The 25,534-nt window shown below is 34.8% G+C and overlaps 1 protein-coding gene across 2 annotated transcripts in view; it reads right to left on the minus strand.

The window, feature by feature from the left end:
• mib2 (E3 ubiquitin-protein ligase mind bomb 2) overlaps positions 1 to 25,534 on the minus strand; it is a 361,272-nt gene that overhangs the window by 185,457 nt on the left and 150,281 nt on the right. The window lies entirely within an intron of this gene.

Consider the following 25,534-nt stretch of genomic DNA (forward strand, 5'->3'; position numbering starts at 1 on the left):
TAGCTATGTTAGCAGTGCAAATTCATTTCATTTCATAATTGCAATGAACTTCATACAGTTGTTGTTGCAAAAATAAATAAGAGAGAGAGAGAGAGAGAAAGAGAGAACTGAAAGCGTACAACAACAACAATCAAAATAAACATAGGAAAGTAGTGATTGGAATTCTCATAGAGTAATCGTGGTTGTAAATTTGATTTAAATAAACTAAAAGCTTAATAGATTAATAGAAATTCGTCTAAATAAAATTAAATCAATCAGTTACATTCGATTCAATTATAATTAGGTGCCCGCTTCTTTGTATACGGAAAGGGAATAAAATACAAATAAACAATATTTAATATAAAAATGGTTACCACTGAAAATTGTGTAGTACTAATCAGGGTTCCCAGTCCAGTTTCTTCACGACTTCGACTCCGGAGCAGCATTGCCGACAGTTTTTGATCGGAAATCTTCAAATTGTCAATAAAATTTGGAAAATTCGTCAACATGTTCCAAAACTAGGTTCGGTAACTGTTTAATTAATAAATTATAAAAACAACCTACAGAAATATATTTTTTGCACAACGAAATAGATGCAAATACCATATTCCAGATATAGCCAATCTCTCTGGAAATTGGTAATAACATTGAAAAAGCTCATAAATCGAGTTTGCAACATTATTATACCTTACACCACTACAAAGACATAGAACTGTAAAGACTGGAAAAGATGCATAATACAAATATGTTTATGAAACAAAGTATATAAACATTTTCCCATTAAATCCCATTAAAGCGCAATTCGACTTATACAAATTGTAGGAAAGCAAAAAGTTGGGCTCAGGTTTGTATTCCATAGTAGTTTCCAGTTCATTGAATATAAATTAAGCGGTTAAAATCGCCTGAAATTGTTAACTACTTGACAGAATGTTAACTACTTAACAGAATGTTCTTTATTATGATGCAAAATAGGTTGGCGCACATCTCACATTCCCATTTTTTATTTGAATTGTACTGACAAGTAGGTCAGCTTTGGTTGGATTCGTTGAACAATGAAGACATTCTGAGCTTTAAAATGTTCCTGATTGCGTTACCAAAATTTGTAAAATGCTTGCGATTTTGAAAAAGACGCTGGGATATTCCAATTTATTGAATTTTATTTCCATGTTGTTGAAAGCTACCCTGAAACGCAGAATTACTATAGCATTTTGGATGACAGAAATTATGACAAAGTTTTTCCGGCAATTAAAAATAAAACCCCAACAAGAATAAATATCAATGAGGAACTAATTCGCAGAATTACGAAGGTCAAATACAGAAAAATTGCTGCTCCAATAAAAAGAAACAACCACACAGTAGCAGAACCTACAGCTTCAATTCCGTCTAAGCCAACTTTTGAACAATCATTTTTTCAAAGTTTCTGAGCTCGAAAAAGCACTATTTGCTTTCACTAATCAAATGTCAGAGCTACTCCCCTCATTAAACTACACAGAAGGTCTCATCATTCTACATAACTTTAAACAATCTGTTTCTGGTCCCAGATCCAATTCAAAGGACAAAAACAATGGTCAAGATAACCCTCAAACATCATCAAAAGGGGCTTGACAAGTGTGATAGAAGACTTTTTTCACAATAATTTAACAAATCCATTTTTATTTTAAAATCGTGAATATTTTACATTGAAAGTTAAAAAAACAAACACTAGCTTAAATTTTCTTAAATAAAATGAATATAGACATACAGTGTCCCACAAATGTCTTCCTATGCAAATTGTAATAGTGTGCGGCTATTTGCTACCAATGAAATTTCGAAAGAAGAGCCTAGTCTAATGAACCATAAAGAAGTAATTAAGCCAATCCGAAAACATTTGATATTTCGACACCACAAAAGTCTTCGTACTCCAAAACAGAATTTATCAAAACGGACACTAAAATATTTTAAAATTAATTTATTCAATTATGAATTTTATATATGTCGTTATATCTTTAGTCACCCCAATTTTTTGAACGGGGATATAAATTTATCTCAATAATGTAAATTTATCACAGATTTTAGGTGAATCCATATATTCATTCCAATTAGTAAACACAACTAATTGCGGTATGGCTCAATATCACTACAATATTAGTACATAGCTATCGACTAAATTTCTTATTTTAAGGTTAAGGTTCAATCCACCACGCAAAATTGAGTACTTAACTTCAAGGAAGTATATGAAGTCCCTCCCAGATCTTGAAGATTGACATGATCATTAAAGTACGACAAACATGTCCCATGTATTTTGAACATTTGTTAACAAATCTTACCACAGATTTCGCGCAGCAGACCAGATATATATTCGTAGTACATCTCCCTCTTATTTTATTTTAACAGGAACCGTTATAAAAGAATCTTTAATATGCGCAAATTGGAATAACATCAAATCATTTCTGAAAAGTACGAACACTTTTGTCGGAACAGTAAAGGCACATTTTTTAATATTTCGCTAATAACTTTTGCACTAATTCGCAAAATTTGCCAGTTCTTTTTAATAAAATAGAAGAAATGTATAAGAAGGACAGATACAGTTAAATATTTTGTGAAACTATTTCGCAAACTACTGATTATCACTACCAAATATTTTATTACAAGGAGTACGAAGACATTTGTGGTACACTGTATGTATTTTCAGGGAAATTTTTAATATTGATGGGGGCCAAAACGCATCCTCATTTATAAACTACAATATTGTTTCAAAAAAGGAATGACAATTACGGTGGAGTTGCCATTCCTTTCAAAAGTATTTCGATAAAAAAGAAGCACGCGGTGAATAAGATTTAATTCAATAATTCTTTATTATCCCAGCAAAATGTTCGATGCCAAAGATGCTATTCAAGAATGGGTGCAAGTGAAATGGAATGTCATATTTTTAGCATCTTCACTCATTCGTTTTACAAGAGCGTGACCCCCAAAAGATGCAATTGATTTCCAGATCCTAAGCATGTCATCTTCACTAACTCGGTGAAATGGCATCTTCAACAATTCTTTGGCATGGCATCTATACCAATTCTTCGGTATGTCATCTTAACTAATTCCCTAGAATAGCATTTTCGCTAATCTTTGGCATGTCATTTTCCCCAACCCTTTGACATGGATTTTTCACGTCTTGTTCGGAAAATGCTGTACTGAAATATGATTTTCATGGCTTTTTTATTTATTCAAAGCAATTTATGAAATAACTATAATTTAATTATCATCAAAATTATAATTGCAGTTTGTTGTTGCAACAGTAGTTTATATGTTCATTTGTCTGCTTAATGAATGTGGCTACATATTAAAGTTTGTTAGTAGATTTGATGCTGAGCAGATGTTTTGTGTATTGATACCTTGCCCTATAGAAATTTATACGGCAGCACCACCCGAGCGTAAAAATACTCTGCTTTGTCCTGACAGCTGACGCTCCTCAGCTGAGATAAATGGTGGATATTCTCCGAGGACCGCATGCAGACGATAGATATTTGTTTATTGAATCTGCGACTGCATTCATGTGAATACTTCTTAAACCTGCTTCATAGGCTTGTTGATCCTGGTTCTGCTACCATCGACCATGACATTCAACTCTAACTCTATTGTTCTCAACTCTGCCGCCCAAGTGGTGAACAAAGTGGCCGAAGATTTATTGGCTGATATTTGTATATTCCTCGCGTGGAAAAGGGTGGTAAGATCAGACAAAATGAGTTCAGCCATTCACAAATGGCATCAGGGAAGGCACCTGACACCAAGATCGTACAATCATCCGCATACGTTATAGGTTAGACAGTTCCTGCAATATCACCTCGGACAACTCCAAGTTTCACTCTACGGGTCTCGGACATCTTGATCCTAAATTCTACGCACGACAGGCGTCCAAACATATAATTTATTATCCAACGTTTCAAACTTGGCCGGAGCGTAGTCTGCTCGATGAACTCAAACAGCGTGGAGTGCTTGACAGTCTCAAAGGGTTACTATCACTATTCTATCGCACGAATTACTTTGATTGAATCCTCGACTAATATGTGTGGAGATGGCGTGCAGCGCAGTTGTTGTGCTGCTTGCGGATCCCATGTTATTGATCGGCAAATAGACAGTTATTTCTGATGCTGGGGAGGAGTAAAGACTCAAGGGCCTTTGCTACGGGCGACAAAAGCGAAATTTGTCTGCACGATTCACCTTTGCTGTCATCCTTGCTAGTCTTCAGTAGCTGGTATATTTTCCAGACTTCGGGGACGATGTGTGTGGCTAGCGACAGGTTGAGAACTTTATTGAGATACTGGACATTCGGCCGTCCAGCTGTTGCAGTTTAAGCACCGCCGCTGCTCGCAACATAGTTCAATTCCTCCGCAACTGATATATTGATTCATCTAACTGCGAATTACTATTTCGTGAATTTTATATTACGAACATTTTGGAAATGTACGTTTTTTTGTTTTGTAGGAATTTACAAATCGACTTGTAGAGCAGGGCTCTCTAGAGGCAAGAAAACTTTTATAATACCAAAGATTGCAGTCCGACTCTATTTTTTGCTCAATGATTGGGACTTCCCACCGTAATAAATCTTACATAGCTTTAATAAATCTTCGATAAGTAAAAGAAAATATATGTACATGTGTATAAATAAAAACACAAAATTCATCTCTATTGGATCGATGGAATGGGTTCAAATACTGATGAAAAGATCGGATCTATCACGACGTCCTTTGAATGGGTTCAAATGTTGATGATCATTTGAACCAATGCAAAAGATCCAGTGAAATCATGGCATCTCATGGAACCACTTCCATAAAATTCTGCTGGGACCATTTAGTAATTCTCGTACACATAAGTACGAACTTCCATATTTAGTACCCTTTAGTATTCTTCGTACCTTTCTAGGACGGCTTTCCAAAAACCCCTTTACACAAAAACAAATTGTACCAAATTCTGAAACATTTAGTACTTTTCATTGTATGTATTTACAAAGTCATCTATCTGCATATGTTAACCCCACACACAAACAGTGATTCTACACCCGATACCAAATAACGATTTAGTACTTTTCGTATATGTATGGCATGCACGTATTTCTTAAACCACCTCCGTATACGCTACACAGCAACACTCACCCTGATAACCACATATATCAATCCTACACTGACATTAATACCAAATAATAACAGTAATATTAAGTCCAAACTTTTAGGATTTCACCTCTATCCATTCGTCCAATAACAAATTGTACCAAACTTAGTACCGTTAAGTTCTCTTCGTACGATTTTAGTACCGTTGGTACAATTCGTGCCAATATGTACGAATTTCAAAAACTACCTCCATGTCTCAATCCTACACTCCAACAGAAGTTTTACCAAATCCAAGTATTCCAGCTCTATCCGTCCCCCAAAATCCAAATTGTTCCAAATGTAGTACCACTTAATACTTTTCGTACTCATAATTATGAATTTCCAAAACTACTTCAGTTCTAAAATGCAACAGTAATCCTAATTTCATATTTCAGGCCTTAAGCGCTATCCGTTCACCATAAGTACGAATTTCCAAAACTACCTTTATCCTATGCCCCAAATGTAATCTCAATTCTAAATTTAAGGATTCCAGGTCTATTCGTTCACTCAAATCCAAATTGTACCAAATTTATTACCATTTAGTACATTTTGTACACTCATAGTTTTCAAAAACCATTTGGTACATCTTTTTTACTCTTCATCAGTGACCAAATTGTACTAAATTTAGTACCATTATTACTGTTCGTAGAGTGATCCTAATTCCAAGTTTCAGGATTCCAACTCTATCCGTTAGCCCAAATCCAAATTGTACCAAAATTTAGTACCATTTGGTAACCATAAGTGCATATTTCCAAAACTACCTCAATCGTACACTTTAACAATAATCTCAATTCCAAGCTTCCAATTACCCATTGTACCAAATTTAGTACTTTTCGTACACATAAGTACGAATTTCCGAACCTACTTCAATCCTACACCCCAACAGTAATCTCAATTCCAAATTCCGGGATTCCAGCTATAACCGTTAGCTCAAATACAAATTGTACCAAATTAAGTACTATTTATTTCCAAAACTACCTCAATCCTACACTTCAACATAATCTCAATTCCAAATTTCAGGCTTCCAGATTCCAAATCCCCATCGTACCAAATTTAGTACTTTTCATACACATAATTACGAATTTCCGAAACTACTTCAATCTTACACTCCAACAGTAATCTCAATTCCAAATTTCATCTATATCCGTTCACTCAAATCCCCATTGTACCAAATTTAGCACCATTTAAAACTTTTCGTTCCCATAAGTACGAATTTCTAAAACTACCTCAATCCTACACTCCCACAAAAATCTCATGATTCCAGCTCTATCCGTTTACCTAATTCTCTATTGTACCAAATTTAGTACCATTTCGTACTTTTTGTACCCTAATTACGAATTTCCAAAACTACTTTAGTCCTACACTCCAACAGTAATATCAATTCCAAATTTAAAGATCCAAGCTCTATCCGTTCACCCAAATCCAAATTGTAATGAATTTAGTACCACTTAGTACTCTTCGTACACTCATAGTTTCCAAAAACCCTTTCCTCACACTCAGTCCAAATTTAAAATCAAGCTTTATCCGTTCACCCAAATCCAGATTGTGCCAAATTTAGTACCATTTAGTACTTTTAGCACCCATAAGTACGAATTTCCAAACTTATCTCAATCTTACACTCCGACAGTAATCTTAAATCCAAAATTGAAGATTCCTGCTATTTTCGTTCACCCAAATCCCCACTGTACCAAATTTAGTACCACTTAGTACTTGTCATACACATAAGTACTAATTTCCAAAACTTCCCCAATCCTACACTCCAACTGTAATCTCAATTCCAAATTTCAAGTTTCCAGCTCGATCAGTTCACCTAAATCCCTATTGTACCAAATTTAGTACCATTTAGTAGTTTTCGTATACATAAGTATGAATTTCCTAAACTACCTCCATATTTCAATCCCACGTTCCTACAGTGATCCTATTTCAAAATGTCAGGATTCCAACTATATCCGTCAGCCCAAATTGTACCAAATTTAGAACCATTCAGTACTTTTCGTACAAATGAGTACGCATTTCCAAAACCATCTCCTTGTATCAACCCAACTTCTCAAACTTGATTTTAATTCCAAATTTCTAGCTTCTAGCTCTATTCGATCAGATAATACCAAATGGTACCAAATTTTTACATTTTAGTACTTTTCGTACACTTGTAGTTCGAATTTTTGAAAACCGTTGGACACCTTTATTCTACATTCTATCAGTGACCCTCATTCCAAATTTCAGAATTCTAACTCTACCGGTTCGCCAAATACAAAAGGTACCATATTTAGTACCATTTAGTACTTTTCGTACCCATAACCAAAAATTTACAAAACTACCTCAATCCTATACTCCAACAGTAATCTTAATTCCAAATTTCAGAATTCCTGCTATATGCGTTCTCCCAAATCCAAATTGTACAAAATTTAGTACCACTCGGTACTTTTTGTACCCACAAGTACGAATTTAGTACTTTTCGTTGCCATAAGTACGAATTTCCAAAAGTATCCCAATCCCGCACTCTAATAGTAATCTTAATTCCAAATTTCAATATTCCAGCTCTATCCGATCACTTAAATTCATATCGCACCAAATTTGGTACCATTTAGTACTTTTCGTACCCAAAAGTACGAATTTCCAAAATACCTCTATCCTACACTCCGACAGTAATCCTAATTCTAAATTTCAGGATTCCAGCTCCATCCGTTCCCCCAAATCCAAATTGTACTTTATTTGGTACTATTTAGTACCTTTCGTACCCATATGTACGAATCGCTATAACTCAGTAGTTTGACCTATGGCATAACTGTCCTTCTGGGTTCATAATATTAACTTCATCCACTTTCATCGGCAAAAAGAATATTTCACCCACCAAGCTTTGATCTTCATATTTACGCGCAAATTTCCTTTTGGGTTCTTAATATACTCACTAAGGGCTTTCATCTCCAAAAGGAATTTTCCACCGCACAGAAACCTTGTTGCACAGTGTTATCAGTCAGTGAGTGAGTCAGTCAGTCATCATTACTGAACTCTTTTATAATATTAGATAAGGGAGAACAAAACTCACGTTCTTGAGAAAGTAGCTACCATAAGTGTCAAAAAAGTGAGAATGTGAGGCAAATTTTCTCTCACTAACGAAATCATGGTGAGTTGAACAAAAAAATTTAATTATGGACATTTTTTATAGAAAAAAATCAACAAAAAAGAAATTTATGCATTTGTAATGATAATCAGTTGTATTTATTTTAGTTTGAAAGTAACAAATAAAAAAACAATTACAAATTCCTTTGGCAATTATACATGTTCATCCGTGTATCGATGAAGTAATGAAGCATTTTCCAGGTACAGGAAGCGGTTCGGAATCATAGGATGGCAACAGGAATGGAAGAGGCCCCATTCAGGAGCATCCCTTTTCTGCAGTTGTTGTTCCTCAATAGAACAATGTGCATACATACATATATCGATACTTACAAACTTTGCGGCAACTCAAGATGATAAGTGACATATCGTACGTAATTGCCTTTGAATTGTTCATTTTTCGCTAAGGTTCCCTGCAAAATATTCGATGCTTTTTACCACCTTCGCCCATGCTTTTTAAAAGACGTGACCCCCAAAAGATCCAAATCGTTTTGGATGGCATCTTCAATAACCCAGTGGAATAGTATCTTAACCAACACCTTGGCATGGCATCTATACCAAACCTTTGGCATATCATATGCCACGGACAAGAATAATCCTAAATAGGAAGGATTAAATTCATAAAGTAAAATATGGAATAACAATTGAATATTTATCAAATAATATCTATATAAAATTTTCAATTCTTTTCCAAAATTTTTATGGCTATATTTATTGCCTTTTTGTTTAAGATTTATTTATTTTTTTATAATTCATTTAATGATGGCTAATACGAGTATTGTAGTAATTTATACTTTGCCATTTTATAAATTATTTTAAGTTTATTATTATTATTTTTTTGTCCCGTTGATTTGATAGTCAGGATATGTTTTATATGATGTGTGTTCTATGTTGTGTTTATCTTATGTTGAGAGCTATTTCTGCTCGGTTTTTCGAGTAGTTCTTTTTTTTTTTGTATTGTGAATTATATTACAGTTATTTTCGCTAATTGTAATATTATTAGTGAAATGTAGTTGTGTATAGTTATGCCAATGCCTGCTAGTTTTGTGTTTTAATGGCTTATCCTCTCTATCAAGTCATCTCAAATTGTATTAAATATTCTGTTATTTTACTTTTTTAATTTTTTTATGATATTGTATTCCTTACATAGTTGTATATTAATTTATAAAATGTGGCCCTCGGGCTTTGAAATTATGAATAAATATTTAAATAAATAAATAAAATAAAAATCAGATGTTGTTCGTTGGTAATGGCATCAGTTGACCGTAACCCGACGTTGGTTTTTATGGCCACTTTTACGCACACTTTTTTCAATTTTCAATTTTTTCATTTCTACAAAAACTACTGAACCGATTTTCCTGAAATTTCCAAGGATGGCACCCGGGTAAAATGTGCTACAAATTTAGTTGAATTTCGGAAGGGGCGGGGTACTTCCCTATACCCTATTTCTTTAAAAATTCTATATCTACATCTTAACATATAAAAGTGCTTTGTAAGTGAGTGAGTGAGTGACTGACAGATCATCGCCCAGACGAAACCGCTGAAGCTAGAAAGCTGAAATTTTTACTGTGGGTTGCTGTCGGTACGTAGGGGTGAGATAAGGCTGGGTTTTTGGAAATTCGACATAGAAGGGTACGAAAAGTACTAAGAGGTACTAAATGGGGTACCCTTTGTATTCGGCAAACGGGAAGAGCTAGAATTCTGAAATTTGGAATGAGGGTCACTGATGGAGAGTTAGAAAGATGCACCAAAGCGTTTTTGGAAACTCGACCTCTAAGTGTACGAAAAGTACTAAATTTAGTACCAATTGTATATTTTGAACGGATTTAGTTAGAAACTTGGAATTTGGTATGGGAATCAAGTTTGGGAAGTGATGTTATTATAAGGTAATGGTTTTGGAAGTTCGTAATTATGTGTACGAGAAGTACTAAATGGTACTTAGTTTGGTACAATTTGGATTTGGGTGAACGGATAGAGCTGAAAACCTGAAATTTGGAATTTAGATTACCGTTGAAGTGTAGGATTGAGATATGGGGGTAGTCTTGGAAATGAATGAGGAAGTTTTGGAAATTCGTATTTATGGGTAGGTAAATTACTAAATTTGGTACAATTTGGGTAAACAGATAGAGCTGGAATCCTGAAATTTGGAATTAAGTTTACTATTGGAGTGCAGGATTGAGGTAGTTTTGGAAATTCATACTTATGGGTACGGAATGTACTAAATGGTACAAAATTTGGTACAATTTGGATTTGGGTAAACATGTTTGGTTCAATTTGGATTTGGGTGAACATATAGAGCTGGAATTCTGATATTTGAAATTAAGATTACTGTTGGAGTGTAGCCTTGAGGTGGGTTTGAAAATTCGTACCTATGTGTGCGAAAAGTACTATATGGTACTAAATACGGTATAATTTGGATTTGGGTGAACGGAGATAGCTGGAATTTGGAATTTAGATTACTGTTGGAGTATAGGACTGGAATAGTTTTGGAAGTTCGCATTTTCTGGTTACGAAAAGTGCAAAATGGTACTAAATTTTTGTACAATTTAGATTTGGGTGAACGGATAGAGTTGGAATCCCTAAAAATTTGGAATTACTGTTGGAAATAATAATTAAAATTCGTACTTTCATACAAAAAGTATTAATTGTATTATGAATAGAGCTGGAATTCGGAAATTTGGTATTATAGTCGCTGTTGTTGTTAAGGTGGAGATATGAATGTAGTTGTGGATATACAATAAGTGTACGAAAATAACTAAATGGTAATGATAGCCCAACTAATTCAATTAAATGAAACTGGCACAGAGTTTGGTTCAAATTGCTATTTTGAAAAGGGGTAGAGCTGAAATTGTGAAATTCGGTATTAGTATAGCAGTTGGCGTTTATAGTGGAGATAGAGAGGAAGTTTTGGAAATTATGTATACGAAAAATACTAAATCGCGGTTTGGATATAGTTTTGGATATAAGGAAGTAATTTTTGAAACTTATACATATTATAAGTACTAAATTTGGTACCAGTTTGGTGTTGGTGAATTTCGAATTGTTGTATGAGGGTTTGTGTTGGTGGTTAGATAAGGATTTTTGAAATGCCTACAAATTCTGAAATTAGGCTGAGGGCTTGCAGATTTATTCAAAAATAGGAAATGTATTAAATGGCATTAAATTTGACGTTGGGTGTAGCATTGAAGCTGGAATTATATAATTAGTGTGTGAAAAATAAGTTTTTGCAATAAATTTGGTATTGGGCTGAGGAATAGAAGTAAAATTCCGATTTATTATTTATATTCACTGTTACAGGTGATCGTACAATGAGTGTACTAGAAGTAATAAATAATACTAAATATTGAAGCACTGGTATTGAGTGAATCGATTATTGAAATTTATTATGAGAATCATTGTTGAGATCAGAGGATCAGGATCAGAATGTTTATTAAAATCCATCTTTAAAGGTTCCTACATGTAATACCATTGACATTGGGTTAACAAGTAGAGTTAAAACTGTGAAATTTGAGGTAAGGTCCTGAATTTTAAAAATTGTACTGAATAGTGTACTATTGCTTTCATGTCAACACGAATTCGGTTTCTAAATAATGTACTGAATTCATCAAGTCGAACGTATCTTTTCAACAAAATTGTTTTTATTTTTGTTGTCTATTCTGAACGTTATAGTAAGTTCATTTGAAAGAGGAAAATCTTACGGCTAATGTTTTACAAAAAGGTTTTTACACCCTGAGAACAAAAAGGCCTAAATGTCTCAAAAATTATCTGTTATATAGGGTAGCATCTTTTGAATAAAGGGTTTCTACATTTTGATATCACAAATTCCAAAATTCGGTTGGAAAATGTGGATTAAAAAATTTTGATAAAATTTTTAAAATACCCATACCGTTCTAATAAAACATGGACTGGAGTTTAAAATGTAGACCACTGTTGAAGTGTGGAGTTCTTTTTTGAAATTCAAACAAAACGTGTATGAACAGTACTTAAATGAAATTAAATATCAATTCAAATAGGTATAAGTACATCAAAAATTTCACTGTTCACCATATTAAATATTGTTTATTTCTATATTATTCCTTTTCCGCATACGAAGTAGCGGGCATTTTGCTAGTATATAAATAAAAATCAAATGTCGTTCGTTGGTAATGGCATCACCTGAAAACGGCTGGACCGATTTGTATAATTCTTTCTGTGAAATGTTCGCCTTAACCCAACTTTAACTTTTTATGCAAAGAAAAATTGACCACACCCACTTTTTAGTTTTTCAATTTTTATCTTTTCTACAAAAACTACTGAACCGATTTTTCTGAAATTGTCAGGGAATGTAGAGGGATGGCCCTCGGTTAAAATAGGCTACAAATTCAATTGAATTTCGGAAGGGGCGGGGAACTTCCCATATACCCTATTTTTTAAAAATGTTATATTACAATAATTACAAATATATCTATTTGGGAGTTAATTTGCGAGACAATTGTGGTTGTGTCTCCGACCATACACACTTTTTTAGGACCCAAAGACTTGACCACACCCACTTTTTAAAATATGTTACATCTACAAAACTACTGAACCGATTTTCCTGAAAATTTCAGGGAATGTACAGAGATGGACCCCGGTGAAAATAGTATGCATATTTTCTAGAATTTTGAAGGGGCATATTTAAAAAAACGCCTTATATTTATAAATAAAAATCAAATAATGTCATAACCCAGCTTAGGTTTTTATGGAAAGAAAAGTTTACCACGCCCACTTTTTCCAATTTTCAATTTCAATCTTTTCTGCAAAAACTACTGAAATTGTCAGGGAATGTACAGGGAGTTCCCCGAAAACAGGCTACATATTTTATTGCGATATTTTTAAAAAACGTTACATTTGCAAAAATTGTAATGTATCGGTTAAAAAATATACGGATTAATCTACAATCTAGACTTATTTAGGGCCTAAAGACCTGAACACGCCTGTTTTTTTTTTTAATATGTCATAACTCCAATACTACTGAAGGGATTTTCATAAAATTTGCAGCAAAAGCTCAATGTTTGCCGCTATGTATATTTTATGAATTTCGGAAGAGGTCGGGTACCTTCCCCATGCCTTTCATTTAAACGCTATATGTATAAGCCAAACTTATGATTACTCGTATATCGGTTTCAGCATACATTTAGGTAGGCAATGAAGTTGTGTGCACCCAAAATACCGGACAACGCCCACTTTTTTAATATGTTATATCTTGAAACTGATGACCACTCTTTTCAAAACATTATTTTTCCAAAACTACTGAACCTAATTTTTAGAAAATGTTCATGTGTGTGAAGGTAAATTGGATTTCAAATTGGAAAATTTAATTTTAGCAAAGGCACGAACCAACAACAGCGTACTGTACAGAGCACTTCTAGGGCTAAATTTAAATTTTAATTTAATGACAAAATTTAATTTAAGAATGAAACTATTAATATCTTTATAATATTTGAACAATATTTAACTGAATTAACCCAGATAAAGCCACTGGTCGTTTAAACGCCACAAAAAATGGTTGCAAAAATTGACGTAAAACTCTGGTTTTTTCGAATATTTTTGTGGGGTTTTTTGCATTTTGTTATAGTATTGTCTGTTATCTGTAAGTTCACGCTGATAACGCTTCATTTGACAAACGCATTTCCACACAATTGGCCAAAAACCCAAGCTATTCAAAAAAAATTGACTTTTTTGTAATTTTCGACTTTTGATGAAAAATTTAAATATGCGATAAAAATTTAATCAAAAATGTTAGAATCATATAAAGTCAGGGATTTGTTAGGAATATAGTAAGAGTATTTTATCAATCAAAAACCAAGGGATTGGCATGTAAGGATACACCTATATTACCCTCCAAAGTTTTTGGAACTTTTAAAAGAAGGCCCGATTGCAGGAAAACTATACGTTTTAGAGAAAAAAGTTATTTTTTAACAAATGCTTAAAAAATCTCAAAAATATAATTTTCATAAAAAATTTAAGTTTTCTCGCAAAAAAGAATTCTCGGCGCTAAGTGGGTTAAAGGAAACTGTAAATATTTATTTAGCATACAATTTTATTATATTAATGAGGTTTGTTTAAACATTTAAATAATTATATACGTGTCAAAAAAATTGGAACAAAATTATTTTATATACCCACTAGGAAAGCTGCTAAAGGGTAACTACTTTGGGGCCCACCACTAAATAATGGGAGGGGTTCGTCGACGGAATATTTTTTTCTGGATAGGGCATTGTCCATCAAGACCATGCCTTTCAAGAAATTCTAAATATTTTCAGATTTTGGAAAAAAAAATTATTTTATATAGCCACTAGGAAAGCTGCTGAAGGGGTCTTCCACCAAACAATGGGGAGGGGTTCGTCGACGGAATATCTTTTTTTCTGGATAGGGTATCGAATGTCCATCAAGCCTTGTATGTCTTTCAAGAAATTCTAAATATTTTCAGATTTTGGAAAAAAAAATATTTTATATGCCCACTACGAAAGCTGCTAAAGGGTAATTACTTTGGGCCCCCCACCAAATAATGGGGAGGGGTTCGTCGACGGAATATCTTTTTTTCTGGACAGGGCATCGAATGTCCATCAAGACCATGCCTTTCAAGAAATTCTAAATATTTTCAGATTTTGGAAAAAAATATTGCTTATATCCACTACGAAATAGCTGCTAAAGGGTAATTACTTTGGGCCCCCAACAAGATAATATTTTTTCTAGATAGGGCATCGAATGTCCATCAAGAAATTCTAAATATTTATTTATTTATTTATTTATTTATTTATTTATTTATTTATTTATTTATTTATTTATTTATTTATTTATTTATTTATTTATTTATTTATTTATTTATTTATTTATTTATTTATTTATTTATTTATTTATTTATTTATTTATTTATTTATTTATTTATTTATTTATTTATTTATTTATTTATTTATTTATTTATTTAAAATTCTTTCATATAAACAAAGCCATACGGCCAAAAGAGATGATTACATTATACATAACATTGAGAAATTCACTACTCCAAAATCGGGAAACAATAATCCTATATTTTTTATTAAAAATCATACTAAATTTTAGAGATAAAAGAAATATTTAAAAGGTTACGTTATATACAACACTGAGAAAAATACACTACTCCAAACCCAGGACATAAAAAATCCTACATTAATATTATAAAAAAAATTGTGAGATCAAAACAAAATATTAAGGGTTAATAATAAGACTGAAATGAACACACGTTTTTAAGTACAATATAAGTACGTTTGTACTATTACATGTTATCCAAAGTGATTGCGAAAACGTTTTGAGAATGTAGAGGGAGTCATGGTGAAAATTTTCAATTCATTAGGCAAGACATTGTACAAGCGTGCGACACGCACCAGAAATGATTCATCCATGATATGGTGAACAATAAGAATTTGATTACGCCTAATTGAGGCGCCGAAGACAAATTTGTCCGCCATAAACTGAGGGCATTGGTGTTTGATAGTCTTAAAAAACTGAGGAGAAGTCGAGAATTTACAAGTGACTGAAACGGGCAACCAAAAAAATCAATCACATAAGGGGTGACATAAGCTCGGCGATTTAGCTTATATACAAAGCGAATAACCCTAGACTGCTTAGTGTATAATATCAAAATTACTTCACGTTTTACCAGAATACACCTCAACACAGTACAGGAAAATCGGCATCAAATAAAAAGTTGCAGAGCCAGATCGGTGGTGTAAAGACCACGCAGAGAGGATTTATGTTGGGATGTTACCATGTTAATATGGTTAGCAAAATTTAGCTTGTCATCAAGCATCACTCCTAAACACAAAACATCTGAGACAAAGTCAACATGAACATTATTGTATTCCACCGAAACATAGATGTTATTAAATGTAGCAAAAAATACAGCCTTTGTCTTTGAAGGATTAATGTCAAGAAAGCTATTTACCATCCAAGAACGCAACGCTTTCATGGCGTTATCAATTTTAGCCTGAGCCACTGATGCAAAGCGACAATCACCTTTGAAGACCAGCTGTACATTATCAGCATACGCATAAGGCTCACACCAAAAGCTTAAAACCGAAAAAAGGTCATTCAAAAACATAATAAAGAGAAGAGGGCCAAATACCGATCCATGCGGAACACCACTCCTCACAGGTAGAAGAGAGCTGTATCTATTATCAACACAAACCAGCTGCCTTCTATTATCCAGATAAGAGGCAATAAGTGAACACGCACTACAAGAAAAATTAAAAAGTTATGCAACTTTTGAACCAATTTAATATGGTCAACTCTGTCGAGTTGACGGAGGACACCAAATTTGGTACCGCAATATCCGTTTCGAATAGAGTCAGTCCGACCCAGCAAAAGAGATGACGTACTCCTGGCTCTCCTAAAACCGCACTGGGCATCATGAAGCATGTTATTACACTCAAGATAGGACGTCAATTGCATCTTTAAAATATATTCAACTATTTTGGAGAAAATCGGCAAAATAGATATCGGGCGAAATTCTTGAATCGACCCAACTACATTTTTCTTTTTAAAAGGCACAATTTTTGACAACTTCCAGGCGTCAGGGAAGACTGAGTTTGTTAAAATGGTATTCACCAAGTGAACAAAGTGATTGGAAACAAAAGGAAGAATAATCTTCAAATATTTAGGCGTGAAGCCATCTAAGCCAGCAGCATTGGAATTAATAGAAGCAAAAGCCTTCTCAAGGTCTGAAACAACAACACATTGAAAAGAAACCCCACCATCAGCACAGCCCATTCCCTGAAAGTCGCCCAATGAATTAGACGAATTAAGTTGATTACCAGCCAAATTTGCATTCAAATCATCAACACTTCCATTAAACTGATATGACTTATCACATGAAAAGCCATTAGTCTTAAGAATGCTCCATAATTCCTTATTGGTAGATTGGCGCTCAAAAAGAGACGAGTGTGCAATTAGTTTAGCCTTACGAACAACAACTTGGGCCTTGTTTCTGGCCTTGCAAAAAATTCTCCAATCAGACATATCTTTTGTTAGCATGTATTGCCTAAATGCCAAATCCCTTAGTGAGTTATAGTATTCTATATCAGAGGAGTTAACCAGGTATTATCAGAGATCCTAGATAATCTCCTTTTTTTAATAGGGAACATGGAAATCACCGATTTGAGAAACGTGTCAAAACACTCCCATTGAATGTTAACATTATTTGTATTATACATAGAAGAAAAATCAAATGCGGAAACTGCAACAAATAAAGTCTCATTACTCAACGCACCATAGTCAATAAACTCAAAGAATTGATCAGCACGAGAAACGGATATACCAAGGGACAAAAATATAAAGGCATGGTCAGAAATATTAGGGCAAATAAACTGACCTGAAGAAACAATTGCGTCTTCCATGTTAAGGGCAAAAAAATCAAGCAGAGAGGTGGAATTATGCCCTACACTGTAATGGGTTGGTAGAAAATTGTGTCTGATGGAAACACCTAGCCTTCTGCATGAATCTCTAACCTTAACTGAGCTGCCAAGACAGAATAAATCGTTGTTAAAATCACCCATGAACAAAACTTCAGGAGATAGTAGATTTGAGTGATGGTTACGATGTTCTGAGGAAAGATCGCACCAGAAGTGGAGGTGGGGGATTGGCTTTCCTATTGCACCAGTCTGTCCAATACACCCTATCTCGCTTGAGCCTGTCTCTAATGACCCGTACATGGAATGTATGGGGGTAGCAGTCAGGTGTGGTGTTGCCGAGATAGAGTTGCTGAATGTATACAAATGACGTTACCTGGCAACCCGTCATTTCCCTTGGATCAGGCCATCTCCCCATAATTGTCTCCATTAGCAGACCACCCGACTTCATCACCTCTGAACGCCGCACGTTCGTCAATCATAAAAAAGCTGATTGGCCGAGTTTCAGAGAGTTCACCAATCACCACTTCAGAGAACTGCCCAATCCTTCTGATGTTCGGGTAGCGGAAAGGACGTTCCGGGACATCATCACTGCTGCAGCCGCTCGCCATATCCCTGCTGGTCGAATACCCGAAGTAATACCAAATTTCCCAGCAGAGGCGACGGGATTAGCAAATGAGCGTGATGAGCTTCGTCGTATCAACCCCAATGACCCCAGAGTCAGGGAGCTGTCACTGGAAGTTAACAGGCTGGTCGGCGAGCATAAGCGGAACAAATGGTTAAATCATCTGAAGAGCTGCAACATTCAGGCACTCCACGCTGTTTGAGGACATTGAGCAGACAACCCTCCGGCCAAGCTTGAAACGTTGGATAGTCAACTATATGTGTGGACGCCAGTCGTACGTGGAATACAGGAATAAGAAGTCCAAACCCCGTAGAGTGAAACAGGGAGTTCCCCAAGGTGGGGTGATATCTCCGGAACTGTTTAACCTCTACCTCTCCTGTATTCCACCCCCTCCAGACGGCATTGAGATCGTGACGTATGCGGATGATTGCACGATCTTGGCGTCGGGTACCTATCCTGATGACATCTGTGAGAGACTGAACAACTATTTAACTGATCTTACCACCTTTTTCCATTCGAGGAATATGCAGATTTCCGCCACAAAATCTACAGCCACTCTGTTCATCACATGGACAGCGCAGATTGGACGTGAGTTGAATGTCGTGGTCGACGGTAGCAGAATTCCGACCACAAACTGCCCTAAAATTTAAGGGGTCACATTCGACACTACAGCACTTGGGGTGCAGATAAAGAAACCTTGTTGGCCACGTATAACGCGATAGGTCGGTCTGTGGTAAGCTATGCGGCTCCAGTCTGGTCCCCGAGATTGTGTGATACGAACTGGAAAAAGATTCAAACTTGCCAGAATGCCGCCTTGAGAACAGCGACAAGGTGCCTCCTCAAATCTTCAGTGGACCATCTACATGAGGAGGCAAAAATTCTTCCTGTAAAGCAACACAATGAGATGCTTTCGTTGCAGTACCTGCTTGGATGTTATCGTGTGAGCCATACCAATCACCATCTTGTGGGTAGGCGCGGCCCATTCAGGGAGATCAGGAAGGATATCCATGCCCTAGAGGGAGAGGTCCAAAGATACAGGAGAGAACCCCTAGATCAACAAGCATATCAAGCAGGATTGAATAGCATTCACACGGACGCAGTTGCCAAGGCCTTAAGCAATTATAGTGGGAATAAAGTACTCGGAGCACATCCTCCATCTATCGCAGCTGAGGAGCGTCAGCTGCCACGACAAACCAGAGTAGTTTTGGCTCAACTACGCTCGGGATATTGCAGTCGCTTAAATTTGTATTGGGCGGAAATCGATCGCGCCGTGCAAGACATATGCCCTGTATGCGGCATGGGCCCCCACGACACACAACACCTTTTTAACTGCCCCGCCAAACCTACCCATCTAACTCCAGTTGATCTGTGGCTACATCCCATCGAAGCAGCCATTTTTCTGGAACTGGAGATAGACCCAGAGCCAGATTGAACAGAGGAACGAACATATAAACATAATAAAAACACTGTTACAACAACAAATCGACAACATCATGCTCAAAAGCCTCCATGTTACCATTGCACAGTTGTCGCAATCACAAAATTTTTGGCCAAAATTATTTTTTTGAAGTTTCATATTTTTATAATTTTTTGCGCGGAATAATAAAAAACACTTCAAACCATCCGAAAATAATTGGTTTTTCTAAATACCATTAATAGCCAGCCGCTCGTTGGTGTAATGCTAAAGTTGAAAATTTTTTGTATAAAAAATAGAACAGACTGTGTGCTGTAAAATATATACTTTTTGGTGTGCTGTGTGGTCGAATGGGTATACGAAATTCAGACCTAAGTTATTATGAATCTGGAAGCTGATAATAAGTGCTTTCATAATATATAAAGAAAGAACGAAGAAAGTTGTAATATCTGGGTAGGGAGATAAAAGTTTGTGTGTATATTGAAAATTATTTTTTACAAATATTTTTGAAATCTTCTTAAACTTTAGAAAAAATGTAAAAATATCGTCTCCTCCAAAAAATTTTTGGAAGCTGGCAGGGGTATGTACTATCATATTCAGATGAAATATTTTGCCTTATTTTGCCTTTTTTAGAAAAAATGTATTTTTTACTTTAAGTTGAGTGAAATTTTTTATAAATTGATGTTTTTATTGTATATAGTATTGAACTGAAAATGTGGGATAAAGACAAAGTTTCATCCGATTTTTCTTAAAATTGATATTTAAGGTTTTAATAGTATAAAAAACATTTCTGCAACATTTTTTGAAAATTGGCCCACACTGTGACATAGCCGTACCGTCCGATTTAAGATATTTTAAAGATTTTAGCGATATTATTTAACCGATTCGGCTCTAACTTTGCATTTTGACTTCATGGAAAGTATAAACTGTTTGTACCAAATATTTTGGTTAAGACCTCCCACAACGGCGCCTCACTATTTAATTAATTTTCGCTGTTTTTGGCGAAAATACATTTCAATTGATATTTTGGGACATTTGATTAACCTGGTAGTTACCAGAAGTTTGCTCAAATTATCGGAATTAAAGAAGAGCTTGTTTACCGCCTTCATATAATTCTTGTATGTTTAACATGTCAATTTCCCCTTGATTTGGAAAAATTTGAAAAATACTGTTTCGAAACAGCTAAATATATTCAGGGCCATTATCCTTGGGTAGCGATGACACCAACAGTGCACAAGGTCTTGATTCATTCTAAGCAAATAATGCAGAATGTTGTGTTGCCAGTTGGATGTTTTGGAGAGGATGCTGCAGAAACAAAATATATAAAAATGACAGATTATTACACGCTAGAAACAGTAGTCGTGTCAATAATCTCACAGACGTATTTAATAGAGCATTGGATACATCTGATCCACTTATATCATCTATACGCCTAAACGCCCGCTTACAAGAAAGAAAGCGGTTAAACCTGCCATCTGAAGTAATCGAATTGTTAGTTTGTGAACTAAACGATGAATTACGGCCCGATGACACCAACAGTGCACAAGGTCTTGATTCATTCTAAGCAAATAATGCAGAATGTTGTGTTGCCAGTTGGATGTTTTGGAGAGGATGCTGCTGAATGCAGAAACAAAATATATAAAAATGACAGATTATTACACGCTAGAAACAGTAGTCGTGTCAATAATCTCACAGACGTATTTAATAGAGCATTGGATACATCTGATCCACTTATATCATCTATACGCCTAAACGCCCGCTTACAAGAAAGAAAGCGGTTAAACCTGCCATCTGAAGTAATCGAATTGTTAGTTTGTGAACTAAACGATGAATTACTAAACGATGATACTAATTGTGATGAAACCACAGATGAAGAATTCGAAGAAGAATATGGCGATGAAAATATAGTTCTGGAAAACGAAATATCTACATATATTCAATAATTAATTAATTTAAAACTTAATAGAGTTCTTTTATTTTCTTTACTTAATAGTATAAAACAACCTTCTTAAGCCTGTTTTAAGTCATACTTTTATAAAAAGAGTAAATTTTGAATTATGTTTACCGCATTTTATTTTGTTTTACAACTCATGTTTGTACTAAAACATCACATTTTGTACCCTAACATTTTGTATGCCTTTGCATATCTAAAAACCTAATAAATAGTACTATATTGTACCTTATGATTGCAGAAACGCGTTTTAACGGATTTGCAATAAATATTAATATTATTATAATAAATATTAATCTATTTATAAACGAAAAGTATACATTATGTTGTATTAAATAATTTTGGCCAAAAAAATTTGAATTGGGACAACTGTGCATTGGGAAGATAAACGACACCAACTAGAACTTTTCTCCTACCCAACAACAACTCAATGAACAAGCTTTCCGCCCCCAATATAGACTACTTTTATAAACAACTTTAAATATGAGAGACCTTGAAACGTATAAAGCTACCCCGCCACCCCTCTGTGCAGGACGATCATTTCTGCAGCACGCAAATCGAGAAATATCAATTTTGCTTGACGGAATTGAGGATTTGAGCCACGTTTCTGTATCTCCAACCACATTCAAAAAACTATTCCCCACAACGCTTCTTATTTCAGAAAGTTTTGGTGACCTACAAGAGAGATTAAAACTGCTGCGGTTAAAATGCCCAATATTTAGATTATTAGTTAACGCACTCAAGATGATCTTAGAAACGTGTTATCATGCACAATATCGCCTAAATTGCAATCGAACATTGTAACCCTTGATGTCACAAATATAAATTATGTAAATCGATAAAATTAAATATCAGATGCTGCTGCAATATTTCCTTCCCCTGAAGACACCCCAGAACCTCCACAACCAACATCGCCAACCCACTCATCAGAAGTAAAAAAACGTCCACACTGCACTGCATCAAATGTCTTTTCCATATTATTTAACAGCGTGATTCTGACTCTAGGCTCATCACTAGACATCGGATTTTTGCATGTTTTTTATTTCTCATCCGATTGGACTCAAATTTTGGATCTAGGCGTTTTAAGGGTCAATTTTTCGATATTTGGGGTCATATCAAAAACATGCAAAAAATATGCAAAATATATGCAAAAAATATGCAAAAAAATGCAAAAAAAATGCAAAATATGCAAATATGCAAAAAAATATGCAGAATATGCAAAAAATATGCAAAAAAAGGAAACAGTTTTTGGCCGAAAATCGTCATAAAAGTCGTAAAATTGTCAATTAATGTTAGAAAAATCGTCAAAAATCTTCAAAGTGTTCTAAATTAAGATAGTTGGCCGTTTAACGTCGATTTTTTAGCAGATTATTGTGTTATCGACACCTCTTACGACAGTGTGGTGTAGGGTATAAAAGTATGGTATTGTAATACAATTTTTTTATTATTAAACTATGCAAAAATATAAAATTTGATCAAATATCTATGTAAAATTCAATATTTTCTTTGTTATAATTTGTAGCGTTGGGCTGGTTATTGTTCAAAGGGAACAAATCGATGTCGGATTTTTTAAGGCGGCAACCGCATAAAGTTTTTATTTGGTCAGATTTTAAGACTGTCAAAGTTTGAGCACAATTAGAATATGTTAACATGTGCCACTGGGGCATCGACATTATGAAAATCTCGATTTTTTGGCTATTTAGCGATTTCTGACATGGTTAAACTTTTTGTCCATATTAAGCATTAAATTAAAGGCCATTCTGTTCTTAACATTTCTTGCTGAACAACAAAATATAAGTATATATAATAAATCTAATACTAAATAGGTATTACAGAATTCGAGATAATAAATCCAATGTCCCGAAAAACGTGACTAGGTACGCCTTTGTGCGAAAATTGAGACTATTAAAAAAACATTTTCTTCATTTTTATAAATTTTTGGAATGAAAACAAATGTCTCTTACATTTTGTTCCAAATTAAATTTATTCGAGAGTCAGACATAATGTGGTTTTGAGCTATCTGGGAACAGCTGACAACTTGAAGAACGCTCTGCTATGTAGTTCGCAACTTTCAAGTCGTTTACCACCCTTTGCGCCTCCTGGAAATTCGGAGTTAATGTTTAATCTCTTGAACAACAAGAATTATGCCAGACATTTTTCTAGGATTTTCGGCAGTTGCTCTTTTGGAAGTTTGGATCGAATATTTCTGAAGAAATTTTAATCTTTGCTTTAAGATTTTTGTCGCCTTTTGGCTCTTTACGGCGTTTTGCACCGTTGGGTCAAACAATGCCAGGGCAGCAAGTTCAGGACGAAGATACCACAGATTATTAATTATGTTGTTATTTCCTTTTTCTGAAATTTGTGTGTCAATGTTTTCATATTTCAATACATTTTCAATGAGGTCTAGGTCTTGTTTTGATCCTAAACGTATCGTAGAATGTGAAGAACCCGAAAACAATCAAGCGTGGCTTCAAGAAAATCGTAACTATGCAATTGTCATTGGTGCTGGACCCCTGTAAGGTGTATAGGAACGTTACTAGTATCATTATGGATACAGTAGAAGCTATCGGAGAGGATCCCTACAAATATAAGATCTCTAGAAGCTTTATCCGTGAACAGCGTGTGCACTGGAATGGAAAACTATTACCAGATATTCTCAAAACAGGGAAGAAAAAACGGGTTGCTGTTCTGGTATCACATGGGGGTAAAGAACAACTCCTAGGTGTTCCTAAAACTGACAGTAGCTCATGGGAGAAACAAGAACTAGCAGTGTACAAATGCCTAGAAAAATGGGGTCTCACCAGCTCGAGCAGATATTAGGTCGAGAGCTTCCGTACCACCGTACTAACTTGTTAGAAAATGGTTGAGAGGGATTTTTGACTGCAAGTTTGGAAGCACATCCGGACATCAACCAAACATATTCAAGCGATTTCTATAAGAATAGTCTGCGATTGACAAATCCAAGTTCGAAGTAGGCGAGAGTGTTTTAGAACTACTGCCCAGCCCACTTCCCAAGAACAAGAGGCCGTAGAATCACCTTGCGTTCAAATCGTTCGAGACTGGACGCCCCCAGAATGTTTTTTCTATTTTATTTATTTATTTAGTATCACACACGACAACAACTGAGTGTTATAAGTGAGAGTTTGGGTTATTGATTTTACAAAACGTATAATGAACAAGATAATGTTTATATAGATATAATATAGGATATATTGGGTAAACATTATCAATAGGTTAAAAAGAAATAGAGACAATAGATTGAGTTTAGTACAAAAAAATAGTGAAAACTATATTCAGAAATATTTTTAGGTCCAAAACAAGACCTAATCCGCATTCAAGATTTACTTAATACGAAAGGCATTCACAAACAAATATCAGATAAAGGAAATAACAAAATGATAAATCATATGTGGCACCTTAGTCCTGAACTTATTGGTCTGGCATTGTTTGATCTGATAGTGCAAAACACCGTAAAGATCCAAAAGACGACAAAAATCTTAACAAAGCAAAGAATTTCTCCAGAAATAATCGATCCAAACTTACAAAAATCAACTGCCGAAATTCCTAGAAAAAGGTTTACCAGGCATAATTACAAGTGAGACTTAATTGTTGTTCAAGAGATTAAACTTTAACTCCGAATTTCTTGAAAAAGATAATGCAACTTAACCACAGAACATCAATTACCAGGAGGGGTAAAGGATGGTAAATAACTTGAAAATTTTGAGCGACATAGCAAGGAGTCGAGTTCATCACCAAGTTGTCATCTGTACCAGATGGCTCCAAAACCACATTATGTCAGTCCCTTAATGCCCGTAATTTCAAGGCTTAGCTATCTATGAGTTCACAGATATCTCCCGTGTAAACAACGGTTTATAATTTCAACGCATAGGTAACGTTACCGAGTCCGTTACCGAGTTACTTACA

This window comes from Musca autumnalis, unplaced genomic scaffold (genome assembly GCF_047663935.1).
Source record: "Musca autumnalis isolate F117 unplaced genomic scaffold, ASM4766393v1 scaffold_2, whole genome shotgun sequence".
Taxonomy (NCBI): Eukaryota; Metazoa; Arthropoda; class Insecta; order Diptera; family Muscidae; genus Musca; species Musca autumnalis.